At 42.2% G+C, this 17,199-nt stretch overlaps 1 protein-coding gene across 10 annotated transcripts in view; it reads left to right on the forward strand.

The window, feature by feature from the left end:
- Positions 1 to 4,003: 4,003 nt before the first annotated feature.
- Positions 4,004 to 17,199, forward strand: part of ATP8B4 (ATPase phospholipid transporting 8B4 (putative)) — a 216,324-nt gene continuing 203,128 nt past the window's right edge. Inside the window, exons 1-2 of one of the 10 annotated variants that reach the window (XM_070580607.1) lie at positions 4,004 to 4,114; positions 4,540 to 4,622. The gene's annotated coding sequence lies outside the window, so the exon portion shown is untranslated. Of the gene's footprint in view, positions 4,163 to 4,251; positions 4,623 to 10,816; positions 11,206 to 17,199 lie in introns of those variants that run through there. The other 9 variants (XM_008534847.2, XM_008534846.2, XM_008534845.2 and 6 more) reach the window with 9 other exon arrangements.

The raw sequence follows: 17,199 nt of genomic DNA on the forward strand, positions 1-17,199 counted from the left end.
AGCTTAGGATGGCTGGTTCTGTACTTTTCATTACAGACATGAAAAGAGTTGAAAAATTATCAACTCATGAAACAGGATATGAATTGTTTAATAGTACAGCCTATGTCTAAATATTGTCAATAAACTGTCTATTTTCATATCAGTTTCCTGGATGCCAAACCATAGGCCAATTGCTGAGTGACTATTATAGTGTGATTGTTAAAATCAGGCATATAACCAATGGTTTCTAGATTTAACTTTTAAAAATAACAAAGAACAAAATAAATAAAGTTTGGTCTGATAGAAATAGGATCAATTAACATTTCCACAACAAAGCATTTTTGTTTCTAGTGCTGAATAAGGGTATAAGAATCTGTAAGAATAGTAGTGACACAATTTTATAATCTTTATTTTTTTCAGTACTAATAATTACATTTTAATTAATGTTAATTATACATGTAAGTGTTATTATTATTCCTAATAATATTACTGAGAGTTTGAAGAACAGACTATTAAGCATACTATTGCTTTTAGATATTGGTGTTAGAAATTAAATTATAAGGTATTAGAGTGCTACTGTCTTTCTTTACTTAATTGTAATGAGCTAGAGTTTATATTCCTAGCACAACAGTGGTGAATCAGACACATCTAGACTCTTGGGGATGAATAAATTCACACCAGCTCTTATATGGAATGAAAGGAGGCATCATTTTACAGCAGCGGAGATAGTAGATAGCTTAGGCACATAGATTCTAGAACCAGATGTCAGGGTTCAAATTCCAGTTCTGATACCTCTAGCTCTGCAATTTTATGAAAGTTTCTTAACATCTCTTTTTCTCTGATTCCTTACCTGCATAAAGGCTAACCTCAAAGGATTGTTGTAAGAAAGAACTGAGTTACCATGTGTAAAGCACTTAGGATATAGTAAGTAGTGCATAGCTTTTAGGAGTTCTTACCTATCATTATTATTATGGAATGTTAGCTGTAGGAGTCTTGCTTAGACATTGTAGTCTAAGACTCTTATTTTGTAGATGAAAAAACTGAGAGCCAAACAGGTTGAATGACTTGTTTAAGATCACCCTGCTGCTCATCAAGGCCTGGGAAACCTCATCACAGGAGTGCTGGGCTCTTATATTCTGTGCTAGGGCCAGTGCTACATGTGGAACATTGAGCTGCCACCCCCAGGTATTGAAGGTCTGGACAAGTGGACAGGTGGAGACTGCAGCAAGGCGAGTGCCGTGATGCGGAAGTGTAGCATCCTGTGGGAGCTCAGAGCAGCTCCAGATTTCTTAGGGCTTTTGGGTGTCCTTCTCCTCCCTCTGCCCCTCTCCAAGATGGCATCTGGGTCAATGGAGGACTCATGTGACTCTGTGACAGTGAAGGAGATGGGAGCCTTGGATCCATGCTGGGCCCTCTGGATTCTCTTTGCACAAGGAGGTCTCTTTATCTTGACCCAGGCCTTCATTAGACACGAGGAGGCGGGAACACAGCCTCAAGTGTCTGGGGCCACCTTCCTCCTCCAGTGCTCTCCTACTGCTCCCAGCCTTGCTGGATTGGATGCCATGGTGGAATAGTGTGCCCTTTAGAGCTGGAGGAAACTAGCCACTAACCCAGATTTCTCAGCTGCCCCTACATATTTCTGAGTGTTTTTATAGTTAGTTATCTCTTGAAGCTTAGGCCCCAAGCTAGGAAAAACCAGGACTTGGTGTCTGTCTGCATTGTTCCCCTTCTCTCTCTGGTCTCTGGCATGACTTAACCCCTTGTCTCCTCCTCCTTCTTTTCTGGGAAGATATTCACTTGGCCACTGTAGATCCCAGGCCTTGAGACTGGAGCACATTCTACCTAAAGGTGGCTCAGCATTAGTGGGGAAGTGTCTAGAACTGGAGTGATGATACCTTGTCATTGTTCATCTGGAATTTATATTTCCCCTAAAGAAAGCCTTTAATGGGGTCTGTTCCCTTCCATTAGATATGAGATACCTCTAGAGGGCAGGATAACCCCACAGCCACTTTGAACAGCTTTGCCTCACTCCTGTCATCCTGTGCTTTCTCATCCTGCACCACGCCCCTGTGCAGTCTTCCCGCTCCATAGTACAGATTTCCTTACACCCTGCAGTAGAGCATGGCTTCGGCACCTTATGCAGGAAAGAATGCATTCAGATTGCTTTCCTCAGAGGTGGGCTTCCTAAGGCAGCACTTGAGACCTTCAGGACTCAATTCCTGCCTAACCCTTGCCTGGTCTCCAGTCCTCCGGGACCTTTACCGATGTACTGAAGTGACAGTGAACTCACTTCTGCCCTCCACATTCGTGACTGGTGTAGGATGTGTGTTTGTGACTCGCTGCAGCCATTTGGCATGGAAACCCAGGGGACAGTGAAGGCTGCTGATCTCTGCGGTGTGATGGAGCAGCAGCCAAGGAGAAGAGAGAAAAACTATTTGGTGATATTTTGTCTCTTGGGCTGTTAGCTTGTAGAACTAACAAGATCCGCCCTACTCTTCTCTTACTCATCTCTTGGGATTCAGTTTCACATGTTACCCTGAGGTTTCCCCCTGACACCACCACACCCACAGAGAAATAAGTCCTCTTTCTCCTATAGCTCCAAAGTGTATTTGCATAGGGGTACCTCTATTCGACTTTCTAACATATTGTATCACAATGACTTATTGACAACTCATTTCCCTTCCACTAGAAAGGTTCTTGCTAGGGTAAGACCAGGTCTTGGTTATCTTGGGATCCCCAAGGCCTTGCAGAGGGGTTGGTACAGAATTGGGGCTTGGAAAATGATGAAAAATGTGTGAAATCTCATAGAGATAGTCCTGATTAGGAGCTTGAACTCTTTTGATCAGGGATACTGCACTTTCTAAATGACATCCAAGGGGTATGGAGAGTTCACACCTATTGATGTGCAGGGCAGGCTAAAAGGGTAAAGAGATAAAGGGAAGAGCTCCTTTGAAGCTATGCAGCCATGCAGTTCTTCCTTCTTTCTGGATGACAGTTTGCTAAGGAGAAAGTGGGGCTGGAGTGAGTGTTAAAAGATCCTGAGGGTCTGGCTGCTCCTGTATCTGGAAGGTTCTGAGATGGCAAGAACCACTGGAACAATGAAACTGATCCAAATCGAGTCCCTTCCAGATCAGCTCCTCCTTTCTGGCAGATGTCCCCTATTGTTGTAAGGACTTCTTATCATGTCAATCTATATAAAAGTGGAGCACAAATATATCTCCTGGACACTTATCATGTGCAAAGAAGACACTGTACTTCCCTGATAGCAAGAGATACATCATTTTGGGGAGTGTTTGTCTCCTGGATGCCAATAGTCTATTCCAGGATCCAGTTTTGGCTGTGGAGCATTTGTCATTTGGAAACAAACTGTTAGAATGACTTTTACAACTAGGGACGCCAACTGTCTGACTTGGGGTTAGGCTGTCTGGTTTAGGGCTAGGTCATTTAGTTCTGGAACACATGGTTCAGAATGCATTTGAAAGGGCAAGTTAAATACAAATCACCTGGTTTTGGTGAGTGGGCTTGGATAACAACAGACTTTCTGGGTCCCACTGTTCTGCTTTGTATCTGAGTGTTTGCACTGAAAGGAATATTCGGGAGAGCCCTTGAGGGGAAGTCCAAATTGCTGGAGGAGGTAGACTCCAGAGGTGACCTTGAGCACCCGGGAATTTGGGTATCTCTTTTTTTTCTTAATCATACCAACTTAATTTTAGTGTAGTGGTGGACTTAGGTTATTTTTAGTTGACTTTTAATTCCTGAGATTTTAATAGTAGAGCAGGAAACTCTCTAGTCTTAAATTCAGGTCCCTAGCCAGGGCTTAACTTCTAAAGAAATTTCTTCCTTCTTGCATTCTCTGATTTTCTTTTTGTGGTTTTCGTGAGTTAGTTGAGTAATAACTAAAACTCACCTTTGAGTCTTCATTGAGGATGGAAAGTCCCTCATAGGAAATGGCAATGGGTCAGTCCTTTATCTTGGCCAACGTGAGGAAATCTGCTTTCTTACACAAAACGTTAACTAGCCAACAGGAAGTAATTGGTGGGGAGCCTGGGGGAGGAGGAGATGAGTTCCGTTCTCTTGGTGCACTTCAGCCCGGCACACTATGATAAGTGCCAGATAGTAAATGCACCTATAAGAGGTTAGAAAACTCTACTTTCTTTTTGTTTACTAAAGACCGTGAGCGAAGGTATGATTTCAAGCTTTGGTGAAGCTGATTCTGAATGGGAAGTGAGTAGGTTTCAATCACTGAAAAGAAGAGGGAGTGGTGCGGAAGGAACCTGTTTAGTATACTTCCGTGCCTGCTGGTCCTTGTCATGGAGTAGTGGTTTTCAAACGGTCCCCTGGGGTGCAGGAAGAAAGTACTAGAACTTGTATTTATCTTTATTGATCTCATCCTTTAAAACCATCTATTTCTTGTGCTGTTTTATGGTATATTGAAAGGATACGCTTGGGGACTACTGTCCTAGAAAGCAGAGGAGAAGGCAGGTGGCTGTATTAGAATGGAAAGAACTGGAGATGTGGAGTAGCTGAGAACTCGGATGTCTTCCTTCTCTTCTGATAAAGGAAATGTGGTAGCCATTTGGGAAGATTCTGGAGAGAGAGCTGGAAGGACATTGACCTTTCGTTGGACAATGACTATGTGACAGGTACTGGGTTATATTATTTATTCTTGTTCTGTCACTGTATATGTAATTTACACATGCCCTCTTTCTTTTACACACTTGTTATTAATCTAGTGAGTATCTCTTTTGATCTTCACAAACAGCTTAAGAAGAAGATTTTAATGTTCCCAATTTTACAACCAGGAAGCTAAAGTTTAAGGCAGTGAAGTAATTTGCACAACATTGCATGATTTATACCTCAGCAAGCCTCATGTTTTGGTGCGTAGGTTTACAGTGTAGAGGCCGGGGCTCCTCTCAAGGAGATTCTGCTTCTGTACGTTCAAGTGGGCTGGTCTGCTCACAGCAGGTGGATTGCTCAAGAATGTGTTGCTAAAATTGGGGAATACTTTGTTTTAGTTCTTTCCTTTTTTTATTGTATATGTCCAATTTGTAATTTTGGTCCAGAGAGACTTCTCTGTCATTCAGGTTGACACGAGGCCTTGGTCTGACACTTCAGTCGGCTCAATCTTCCTTTCTTGGCATTAAAAGCAAGCGAGCAAACAAACAAAAAAACCTAAAACTCTTGTAATGGCTAAATTCCGGGGAATTGATTAAATCTTAATTTGTCCATTTCATTGTGATTGAATTGGATTGACACAAAGTGAGTGAATCTGCTGTTTGACGGGCCCGTTCTCAGTAGCAGAGCCTGTTGTTTTCCTCTTTCGTTGCAGAACCCCCTCACCTGTGTGTCTGACGCCTCCCAAGACGTGATAAGTGTCTTAAGAGCAGGAATCACGTTTTGTTTATCTTTCTATGTCCTATAAAGAGCCTAGCGCAGTATCTGCATTTGTTGAATGAAAATATGTTTCTTAAATCCATTTCTTCCAACTGTAAATTTCAAACTATGGGTCAGGGCATTCCATTTGCTATAGGTGGTTAATGTGTTTACTTAAAATGGTAATTCGTTGGCTTTCTTAGCTGTCTTGGTAGTAGAGCTAGACATAGTCACAGGTTCTAAGAAATGTAATGCTGTTTATTCTATCCAGGAAAGTTGTGTGGCTTCAGATTCTTAAATATAAAAAATTCCATCTCTTCCTTTTAATGAAATATGTACAAAGTTGGAGGACCAGGTAAGAGGCAAGTAAATTAGCAGGAAAGTTTTCTTTCAAAGGCTCAGATAGTTAATCAAAATCCATTTAGCATAACTCACTGGATTATTGTGCGGACAAATTGAAGTGGTCATTGAGAAAGCTCTTTGGAAACTCTAGATTACAGACATGAGGGACATTTGTAAAAAGGAAGGTTTTAAAGCAAAACAAGGCCGTTTCAAAGCCCACAATTTCTGGTGTTCTGATAATGTCCATGCTGCCTAATGAAGACTCAAGATTAAGCCCTGTTCAGGTAATATTATCTATGGGAATAACAGAACATTTACCATTTTAATCATTTTAAGTGTACAGTTCAGTGGCATTGAGTATTTTCAGAACGCTGTGTAACCATCACCACCATCCATCTCTAGAATTTTTTTGTCATCCCAGTCTGAAACTCTATACTCAGTAAACGATAACTTCCCATTCTCTGCTCCCCCCAGCGCCTGGTTAGCTCTCCTCTTTGCCTGTGCTAGGGACTAAATATAAGTGGAATCATACAATATTTGTCCTTCTGTGTCTGGCTTATTTCACTGAGCGTAATGTTCTCAAGGTTCGTCCATGTTGTAGCATATGTCAGAATTTCATTTCTTTTTAAGGCTGAATAATATTCCACTGTATGGATATACCACATTTTGTTTATCCATTCATCCATCGATGGACATTTGGGTTGTTTCCATCTTTTGGCTGTTGTGAATAATGCTGCTACAAACATTGGTTTACAAGTATCTGTTTGGTTTCCTGCCTGCAATTCTTTTGGTTATGAACCTAGGGATGGAAAAAGAGCAGAACTTTAAACTCTCACTTCCCTCCACACTTTTTTGGTTCTCCAGAGCAAGTGTCTCTCCTCTGTTCATGCCCTGCAGGGTGAGCTGCTGCCCTCTTCACCTTCGTTGTGTGCTGGGCCTCTGTCTTTTCCCTAGACTCCTCCTCCTCCTCCTCCTCTGAATTTAATACTTCAAGATACAGCTACATATGGTCTGACATCTGACTATACCCACTCTATGCCTGTGACAAGGTCTGTTTACATTAGGCCTGCCAATTGGCACGACTTTGGGGACTGACAAGTGAGGGTGAGCCAAGGGAAATTTAGTTGAGGGCACATTGTAAATGGAAATTTAATGGAAATGGAAAGTGTCATATAGAGAACTACACTTTAGAGTTCAGCTTTAAGTCAATTATGAATAAATTACTATTTTCTGGGCACTGTTGAAATACAGCAGTGAATGAGACAAGAGCTCTGTTTTCGAGCAGCTCACATTCTGGAGGAAGATGCACACATATCTAGTAAGCTATAAATAACTGTACCACAAGGCTATTACGATCATTTGTTGATTCAACATTCATCAGTCACCCACTAAGCCCTGCTCTAGGCCTTGGGTGAGCAACAGTGAACAGGACAAAGTCCCTGCTCTCCCAAAGCTGACCTTCTGGTGGGGGAAACTGGACAATAAACAAGAAAATATACAGTTTAATGGCTGTGTGGTTTTCGTATGGAGAAAAATGAAGCAAGATAAGGAATAGAGAGTGATAGGGATTGTGTGTGTTGTTTTAGGTAGGCTGACCAGGGCAGGCCTTTCTGAGCTGGTGACTTTGAGCACAGGTTTAAGGGAAACGGGGGAGAGAGTCAAGGGGACATGTGGGTGACAAGAGAGTCTGGTAGAGGAATAGAAGCACCTGCTGTAATGTTATATTCTAGAGATGGATAAAGAGCTTTGGGACTTTAAGTGATGGGACGAATAAATCTGATGCTCTGTGATTTTAAGTACCACATAATTCTATGACACTATAAAATTATTTTTTATTTAAGCACTCAAAGATCTATCTGCAAGAGAGTATTCAACGGCAAGATGCTTGCATGTTAAAATGAATGAATATTTCAAAATCATAAGACATCAGTGCTAGGAGTCCCCCTCCGCACCACATGCACGCATCATGAGAGCTTCTGTGCGTGGGATGAACATGAAGTAGGCGTTCTGTGGTCTGACTGTAGGTGTGGTAAGCCCATCTTTGCCCTTTTTCTATTTTATCCTACTTTCTTCTCCCATTAGTATTCCTCATTGTCTCAGTGTGGTTAGTTAGTAAAAAATATGATTAAATCAGTTCAGACTATTTAGTACATGAGTAACTAGAGCATTTCAAACTTATTTAGATCTTTTAGAAGCATTAAACAAGAATATGCTTAGTAGGCCAAAGAAAGACATCTCTAGTCTTGAAATTTCAGGGACGATGACAAGGTGTGTGACCTTTTCTGGTATCAGAAGCTTTTGGGCAAATGGAACAAAATCACAACATGTAGCTCCTTAATCTGGCACTCTGTCCATTACGGTGCTGGGCTCTGTGTGTGTGTGTATGTGTGAGGGGGGTTGCGAAACTGAAGACACTGTCCTTCCAGTCCTCATCTTAAGTAATCTATAGAATGAGAGGGAAGATAGCAGATGTAGGATAAGTGTCAGGGGATGGAACCAAGCCTAGGCTCCAGCAGTGCCCACGACAGAGGGACCAGAGATGCTGGGAGAGTCAGAAAAGGCTTTGGATGGGAGCAGACATGTGATCTGGTTCTTTAAGGATGGATCGGCAGTGAGAGGATGAAGGGAAAGGCCTCCCAAAAGGAGAGCAAAGATGCCATGGTAGGGATGTGCAGTTGATGTTTAGGTAATGGAGAAGGGTCCCGTGGACTAGGGCAGAGGATCTGGCTTGGAGATTGTAGGAATAACTCTGGAAAGATAAGTGGAAGACCAAGGGAAAAAAAGAGCTCTGTGTTTTCCTTCTTTTGTAAATTGCTTTCTGTCTCATTAATTTATCAGATTATAGGCAGAATCATCCCTTGCTCCTCCATCTGTCTGCTGTTAGTGGGGGCAACCACAGATCTTGAGATGCTCCCTGTAAGCAAAAACACTATCTTCTCAGAGTTGCATTTTTATTAGTTGGCAAACAAGCTCATTGTGAAAAATTTAAGCAGTACAAAAGGGTAAGAACCAACAAAACATTTCTCCCAGGGCCCACCAGCCCCTCAACCCCCAACCATTCCTCAGAGGTAATTGCTGTTAGTTATTTCTTCTTACTTAGCCTTCCTGTTATCATTTATTCAGTCAATGAATATTTATTGAATGTTTATTCCAGATACTGGGTATACAACAGTGAAGAATAGTCTCTTCTCTCCAGGAGCTTATTTTATTATTTTTTGTCTGTTTTTTTTTTTCTTTCTTTCTTTCTTTTTTTTTTTTTGGTGAGGAAGATTGGCCCTGAGCTAACATCTGATGCCAATCTTCTTTTTGCTTGAGGGAGATTGTCCTTGAGCTAACATCTGTGCCAGTTTTCCTCTATTTTGTATGTGGGATGCTGCCACAGCATGGCTTGGAGCAGTGTGTAGGTCCGTGGCTGGGATCTCAACCTGTGAACCCCAGGCTGCCTGAGTGGAGTATGTGAACTTAACCACTACACCACTGACAAACAACAGTAAACAGACAGTAAACAGCAAACACATTTAGGATGTTTTTACCAAATGAATTATCCTATATGTACTGTTTTGCAACTTGCTCTTTCCACTTGGCAATACATCTTGGGCATCTTTCCATGTCAATCTGAAGAGGCCTCCCTCTCTCACTGGTAATAGCTAATATTTATTGAGCATCTACTCTGCTCCAGGCACTGTCTTAGTTGCAACAATCCTCTATGGTAAGTACTGTAATTATCACCTTTTTACAGATGGGGAACTGAGGCCCAGAGATGTTTGGGAACTTGCCCAGAGTGAGCTGTAAGTCACTGGTGGAGCCAGATCTGAATCCAGACGAGCTAATTCTTCACTCCCGTTCTACTCCTTCTTCATGGTTGCATAGTACTCCTTTGTATGGATGTACCTTAACTTATTTAGCCAGTACCCTATATTTAAGCCATTTTTAGTTCTTTGCTATCACAAACAGTACTATAATGAACATTTTTACAGATATGTTTGCCCATGTTTGTAGTCATCTGGAAGGTAAATTTCTAAGAGATGGAAACATTCACATTTCTATATTTGATAGGAACTGCTTAGTTTCCATTTTAAAATATTTTACCAATTTCTATTCCCACTAACAGTGTAGGAGAAGGTGCTGATTTCGTTATATCATCTTTAACAGAGGGAATTACCAAACATATAATAATTGCCAATGTGATAGGTTTAAAAAATGATGTAGTGGCTATACTTAAAATTTTTTTTAAATTTAAAAGAGCTTTTCATTATAAACGTTTCAAAGAAATGATTGCTTCTTTATATAGGCTGTGCTTAGTCCTTTTTATTATGCGAGGAAGAAAGCCATCACTCTCATTTCAAGAAATCTGCAATTTCTTGTGACTGCAGAGCCTTGGCAGGGAAAAACTCTCCTTTCTCTCTGGTCTGGCTCTCTGTGGAAACCTGAGGGCTCAGTACCAGGGTGCTCTAGGAGAGTGGAGTTGACAATGCACAGGGGATCAGCTTGTTCTGGTTGTAGAGACATGATTAAAACATATTTGATTTCAGTACTTAACTGCAAATCTGATGCAACTTCTGGAAAATCTATAAATGGCTTCAGACGTATTTAAAAGGAGCCATAACCCTTTCTTTTAAAAATAGACACATACCAAAATATTTTGTTTTCATCTAATCCCATCTTATAAGCCAGAACCTCCCCCAAAGTGATTCTGAACTAAAAAGTCAGTGCATTTGTTCTTCAGCATCCTCAGGGTTAATTGCTTGCTTCCTCTGAGCAGAAATTAAGAATGTTGGGAAAGAAGAAGTGTCATTACACTGCGTATTAAATGGTGCTTGAGTGTGCTTAGCTTTCATCCACGAGAGAGTTGAGCTTCCCTTGTAATGATTAAACCAAACCAAACCATTGCTAATTCCTTCATCTCTGGGCAAAACAGGTGGGAACTCCAAAGAGGTTTGCTTATTCCCCTCAGTCGGGGGCTGATAAAAGTTTGGTAAGAGAAGTGGTGACTGGTGACCCCTTCTGTTGTCTGCTTCCATCCTTCTGAACTCTTGGTTCCCACAGAGGAAGCCATCCTCCAGAAGCCAGCCTCTAGGGAGATTCCTTTTGTTTCTCCAAGATTAACCGATTCTATCCTGGCAGCAACAGCAGGCAACCGTAGAAGGAGAGACTCTTCTGGGCTTTTGGTGTTTTTCCAAGGAGCAGTCCCCCCCGCCCCACCAAGTTCCTCACTGGTAGTAAAGCTGCTTTCCTACAACGTCTTCCTCTTTTTCTGATGAGATGCTGATTCTGAGCTGCCATCTAGCAGCTTCCGGTGGTGGTAAGTGGTCAAGAGTTTTTTTCCGGGAGTTGATCTCAGGTTTTCAAGAATGTCCCCTAGAGACCCAGTTTGTTTTTCATGTAATTACTAGAGCTTTCAGAACAACCTTGCTTTTCTCATTGATATGGTCACGGAATGGGTACCTGTTTGATCTTCCTGCACTGCTGGGAAATCTCCCTGTTGGGGGAGAGGGTTAGGTCCAGGCTGAGGTGAGTCGGCGGGAGGGGGGGGGAAGGGGGGGTTGAGGCGGGGGGAGCATTCCAGGGTTGGTGACACCAAGAGGAGAGCTGGCTCTGGGCTGATTGGGGCTTTTCTGTTTCTTTTTTCCAAGTGGATGTTTTATTTTGCTGTTTTCGTCTTCTGTGTGGTTGAGGTTTGGCAAATAGCCTTCATTATTCTACTCCTATTAAAATATAATTTGGGGAGAAGTTAATTGGGTTTGGAAAATAGGACATTTCCTTTTTTTTCTTTGAAGTTCAAGTTTTTATTCTGGTAGCATCACCTATTCAATGGTCAATGGGCGTAGCCACAATGCCCATTTCTTCTTGGTTTGTGGGTATTTGTCACTTCCTTTGGTAGTAGTTGGTTTCAGTTTTTTTCAGGGAGTTTGTATCTAGAACATCTATTCAAGATATTGTTTATTCTATGATCAATTCATGCTTTGGAATAAACAATTTGTCACTAAGCTCTCCCTCTGAGGCCTGAGGGGAATGTTTTCACTGCTGAGATTTGTCTGAACAGAAAAATGGATTCTTCTAGCTGTTTTGTTGATAGACAAGAGAGAATCTCAGGTCCCTGGTTAACAATTAGCTGTTTTGAAGAAAAAGGAACTGGCGAGAAACATTAATTGGGGGCTGGAGGCTTATTAGAAAGGAGACGAGGAAATATAGTATCGAGTATGGGATCACCACCACCTGTGTCCACGAACTGTCGCCTTTGCTCAGGGGTTGCTCCATGCTAGCTTTTACTGCAAAATGAAAATTCAGAGTGATTTGTTTAACCAGTATTTATCTATCTTGTGCTTTTATATTGTTTCATCATGTATGTGTCTTTAAAAATGAGGGACCAAGTGATTTTTTTTGTGCCCCTGGTTGATTTTTTTTTTTTTTGTGCACAGGATTTTATATTGTTCTTGCAAGGTAAATTGGAAATTTTCATTTAGTAAGAAAACACTTAAACTATCATTTCAAAGTAAACAGAAAATTATAGCTCTTCTTGAAATACTTCTTAACGTATGTATTCTAGATGCTTGCATGGCACGTACAAGAAATAGATGGTAGTATTTGTTGTCAGGATTTCTCATGAAAAGTCATAGAAAATGATAACCTCTAAATGTTCCATGTTTGTAGCACATGCCTAAGAGTCTTACTTGACTCCTTAGCAATGTTACATATTTTCCAAATATTAACAATAAGTTTCTGATTAAACATAAAATGTGAATATTAAGTATTATCGATCATTGTATTTCTGGAAACATGTTTCTTCCTTGATTTGAGGCTACCTTTCCCTCTTCTCTCCTTTTCTTTACTCAACTTCAGTTTGTTAATCACCTACCCTGTGCCAGGCTCTGTGCTAGATGCCCAGAGGAAGAGAGCACAGTAGGAAAGCCACAGCATTTCATTATAAGATCGCTTCCTCTGACCCTCTTTTGAGTTGAGTGTTCCCTAGGACTCTACTCTTGTCTTTTATTGACTCCTCCTCACCTTCTGGTCCTCTCCCCACTTCTTCCTGTTCTTGTTCTTCCTGAGTGAGATCATTCATTCCCCATGATCTCAACGCTTCCTTATATGTTGATTCCAAGTCTACAGATCTGTCTTCTCTCTTTAGGGCTGAGGATGTTTTCAAGGATCAAGAGGCATTTCAAGCCTAATGTGTCCAAACTGAACTTATTATTCTCCCTCCTCCATTCCTGCCCCTGTTCCCCCACCATCTCCTTGTCCCTTCACTGCCGTATTTGTCATTTTAGTTAATGGCATCTCTGTCTCCTCATTGTCTCAAGCCAAAAACCTAGAAATCACCTCAGATTCCTCCTTGTTCTGCACCCCAAAATATGGACCATTTATAAACTCTGTCAATTCAACTGCAGAAACATTTCTAGAATCCAGCTCTACTTGCCTGTTGTCGTCGCTCCCCCATCTCTTTCCATGCCAGTTCATCTGTGAGAATAACCTTCCTAAAAACCCTGACAGCAGGTACTTGCATAGAGAGACTCAAGGGAGCAATGACAACGGACAAGGTGGCCTAAATTTTAATCATCACATTCTACTGAGAGACCGCCTCTGCCTCCCCATTATCTGCAAGATCAGCCACAGGATCTTGACCATAGCAATGCTCTGCGTCACCTCCTCTATCAAATGGGGCTAATGGTAGTCCCTGCCCATAGAGTTTTAGTGAGGATTAAATGAGATGATAGATGTCAAGTACTAGCACAAGGCCAAGTACCCCGTGAATGGTAGTGATGATGATGACAAAGATGAAGACAGTGACTTCTTTCAGAATCCGTCTTTTATTTACCTTGCCAACTCCATGTCACACCACTCTCCTTCATGCCCCTTGTAATCTGGTTGCCACGACTGTCACTGTTCCCCAAACCTTCCCTTCCCTTTCACATCACTTGGTCTTTCCACATGCTGTTCCTTTTGCCTGTCCTTACCTCATTTTATTGGGCAAACTCTTCTTTTCCTTTCAAAAGGACTCAACTAGGAATCACCATCTGTGAGATCTTAGTTGACTCTGCAAAACAGGCTTGGTGACTCCCTTCCCTCTGTTTCCATAATTCTTAGTCTGTCATAGCCCGGCACTTGCCATTCTAATGATCTTTCCACGTAGCTGTTCTCATCTTCCCCAGACTGTGGGCTTTTGAGATAGGGGCTAATGATTCTTGCCTCCCTCCACCCAGCCCAGGTTTGACACACAACAGGCATCTGGTAAGTGTTTGATGATGGCTCTCAAATTTGATGGGAGGTTTTCTACATGTGGAGAGTTAGAAGTACATTTAAGAAAAATTAAAATAATAGTAGCTTTCCTGTCTCAGATACTAACTTTGTGGCAGGAAGCACTGTGCTCACGTCCTTGCAGGCATGATCTGATGTAGTTTGCCTAATGATCCTGTGAGTTACTCTGATTGTCCCTGTTTACAGATGAGAAAACTGGGGCTTAGAAGGGAGTGGGACTTGCTGGAGGTTATAGGGCTAGCAGGACCAAATGTGGCCCTCTGACTCCAGCGTTGGTGGAGGAATAGGGAAGTGAGAAAGGGAAGGAAGATGACCAAACCAGGGGAGACGTGTCTGGGAGAGAAAGGGTGCAATGAGGAGAAGCAGGATGAAAATGCACAAGAGAGGCAGCAAGAGCAGACTGGGAAAGGAAGAGAAAGGAAAGAGAAAAGAAAGTTAGGAGATGGAGTTGGAAAATGAGCAAGGGATAAACAAGAGGAGGAAGGGGAGCAGGGTTCCCACCACTTTAGAATTTTGTGGCTGAGTAACAGCTGCATGGCTAACAGAATATAAACAGACTTCAGTGTCGACATGACAACTCACAGCAAAGACAATCTGATATACGGTATATGGAAATAGAATAGTTTATTGTCGAGGCATGGTAATTAGATGTAATTGCTAAGCAATTTATAAATTTGGCTGTACCAACCATCATTCTTATAAACACACACACATGGACTGGCTTACATTCTTTTTACTTCTACTTTTGCCCAGTGTCTACAGTCTGCAAGCACTATGGCTGTTGGCTGCTGTCCCTGACACCAAATATGATTAAAACGTTATCTACATCTCTCACTGCGACGTGACACTCGAAGCTGCACACATGCAGGACAGAGGCCCAGGCTTATTCTTTATCCCTTGCTGGTCTCGCCTCCCAAGGTTGAGATTTCCTTGCTGTACCAGCATCTCCCTTCCCGGGTCTTAGAGCTGTGCTTCGGCCCCTCCATCCCTCAGGGGCCTGCCCCCGGGGAATGTTCCTGGGCTAGTTGGCAGGGTTGCCAGCAGATATGATAGCAAGGTTACCATGTCCAGGGTGGGAGGACTCACTGAGGCTTTGCTTTTCAGCCTCTGGGAACCAAGGGCCAGAGGGAGGAAAGGGGCAGGGGTAGGAGCTGAGAAGATGGAGGGCAGCAGGGTAGACCTGAACCTGCCCTCCCAACTTCCCATCCTCAGACCCTACTATTGCTCAAGTAGGTGGGCATTTGAAGCCCACCCTGGCGCTGGCCTCCCAGGCAGCCCTCCTCCCCTCCACTCTTGGTTGGGCCAGTCCTCAGAGAAGAGGTGGGTTAGGTTGGGAGCAGGTGCCTCAGTGAGAAATGTGAAGAGAAGTTAGGGAAACGGGGAAAAGAAACCGGGAGATTGAAAAGGAGAGAAGGGAGAGAGTAGGAGGGGAAAAGAGACTGGGGAGGAGAACGGAGGGGAAGGAACACATTTTTATGGAGTGAACTGTATGTACATTTCTATTTAACCTCACAACAGCTTGGGGAGGAAGGCATTATTGTCTTTATTTTACAGATTCTGAGATTGAGTCTTACGGGAGGGGTAAGTGACTTGACTAAAGTAACACTGGATAGAAAGTAACTGCACTGGGATTGGAATCTTGTTGTCCTAAAAGTCTCTCCTGTATAGTATATTGTCTCCAAAGGGGAATAGAAAGCAAAGTTGGGAGAAAGACAAGCTGTCTCTTTCTCAACTGCCCTGCCCCTTCCTTTCCCCTTTTCTAATCTCCTCCGATTCCTTTGCCTTCCTGTCACTCTACCCCATATTTCTCTTTCCACTGGTTCTTCCTCCTTCCCACTGGAGGTCCTGTCTCCCCACTGGAAACACATCTTCTCTTTAAGGTCTCATTACCCATTCACACGTATCGCCTTCATTTTACTGCAGAATGTTTTGAAGGACTCGCTGTCCTCATTTCATCCCAATGTTGACGTAGGTACTTTGACAAAGTTCAGAGGGCTGCCTTCAAGATAACTAACATCTAATGAACACTTCCATTGTGTGCCCCCACCCCCCACAGCCCATCCAATAGGTTCTGAGTCTTACAGAGCTTATTTGCCCTGGGTTCTGTAATGAGTTAGTGGAAAGCAGGAATCTAAGATCGGGCTCTTTGACTCCAGAGGAGAAGCTTCCAGCCACCACTTCCTGCTGCCCCTTGAGCAGGTCAGCAGGCTGTTCCCTTGGAGGCCTCTTGGTGAGTTTACTATAGCCAAAATGGGTCATTTGTCCTGTAGACTTTGGACCATAATTCAACAGCATACCAAAAACAGATCTATCTTTCTGGGGGCAGACTAGTTTAGCTCAGGAGGCTGATGATATAAAATAAGAATGACAATTTATTAATTTAAAATGTGTAATATAACTATCAGGAGGACCAGAATGTTCACTTCAGTGTGCATGACTCATGCCTCCTTTCCCTGTAGGCAGACTTCTGTGGGAAAGCAAGTTATTATCAGTAGGTTGCTTGGTAATTGTGGAATTAGAGCAGGGGAATTAACTGTAACAACCTGATTGTTGGATAGCCTCCGATCATTAAAGGGAATCTCCATTTTAATCTTTGGCTAAAAGCAAGGATTGAGTCACCTGCACCCAGGTGTATGCGTTTTCACTGTAAGTAGAGACCTCCTTGTGGAATCCTAATATGGACAGGATGCCCTCTTCTGCACACAGCTGCTTAAGTAGCATTCCCAACTTGGATGTCTTGTTATCGCCCTCAATGTCAAGTTTTCTGAAACCAACTCCTTATCTTCCCTGAACAAACTGGAGTCTTCCTTTGACTTTGCCTTTTTTTTAATTAGAAAAATTATTTTGTGACCAAGATTAAAAAATTGAAATTTAAAAAAAATAAATTCTTCGTGCAAACATAACTTTCAATCTTTTTTAAAAAAGTGCTTGTTGCATTTTTAAATGAACTAACATATATAAAGCTCTTAGCTGTTATTTCTTAGCTATTCCCTTCTCTCGCTTCCTCTTTTTCCCATCCACACCTCTCTTTCTTAGGAAAGCTCCCTAGGACTTTCATACAAGGAAACCACTATTTTAATCCCTGTATAAGATGAAACCAAGAGTAAGATAAAACCTACCCAGAAGCTTTTCTTTTTCCATTTCCTCTGCTTTGGGGTGATTTCAAAAAAGGAAGAATGTATTCATGTCAATATTGTTTGCTTCAGCACTTGTAAGGGGTTGAATTTCAAAATCCATGGTTCTTACTTA

The sequence above is a fragment of the Equus przewalskii genome, chromosome 1, assembly GCF_037783145.1.
Source record: "Equus przewalskii isolate Varuska chromosome 1, EquPr2, whole genome shotgun sequence".
Classification (NCBI taxonomy): Eukaryota; Metazoa; Chordata; class Mammalia; order Perissodactyla; family Equidae; genus Equus; species Equus przewalskii.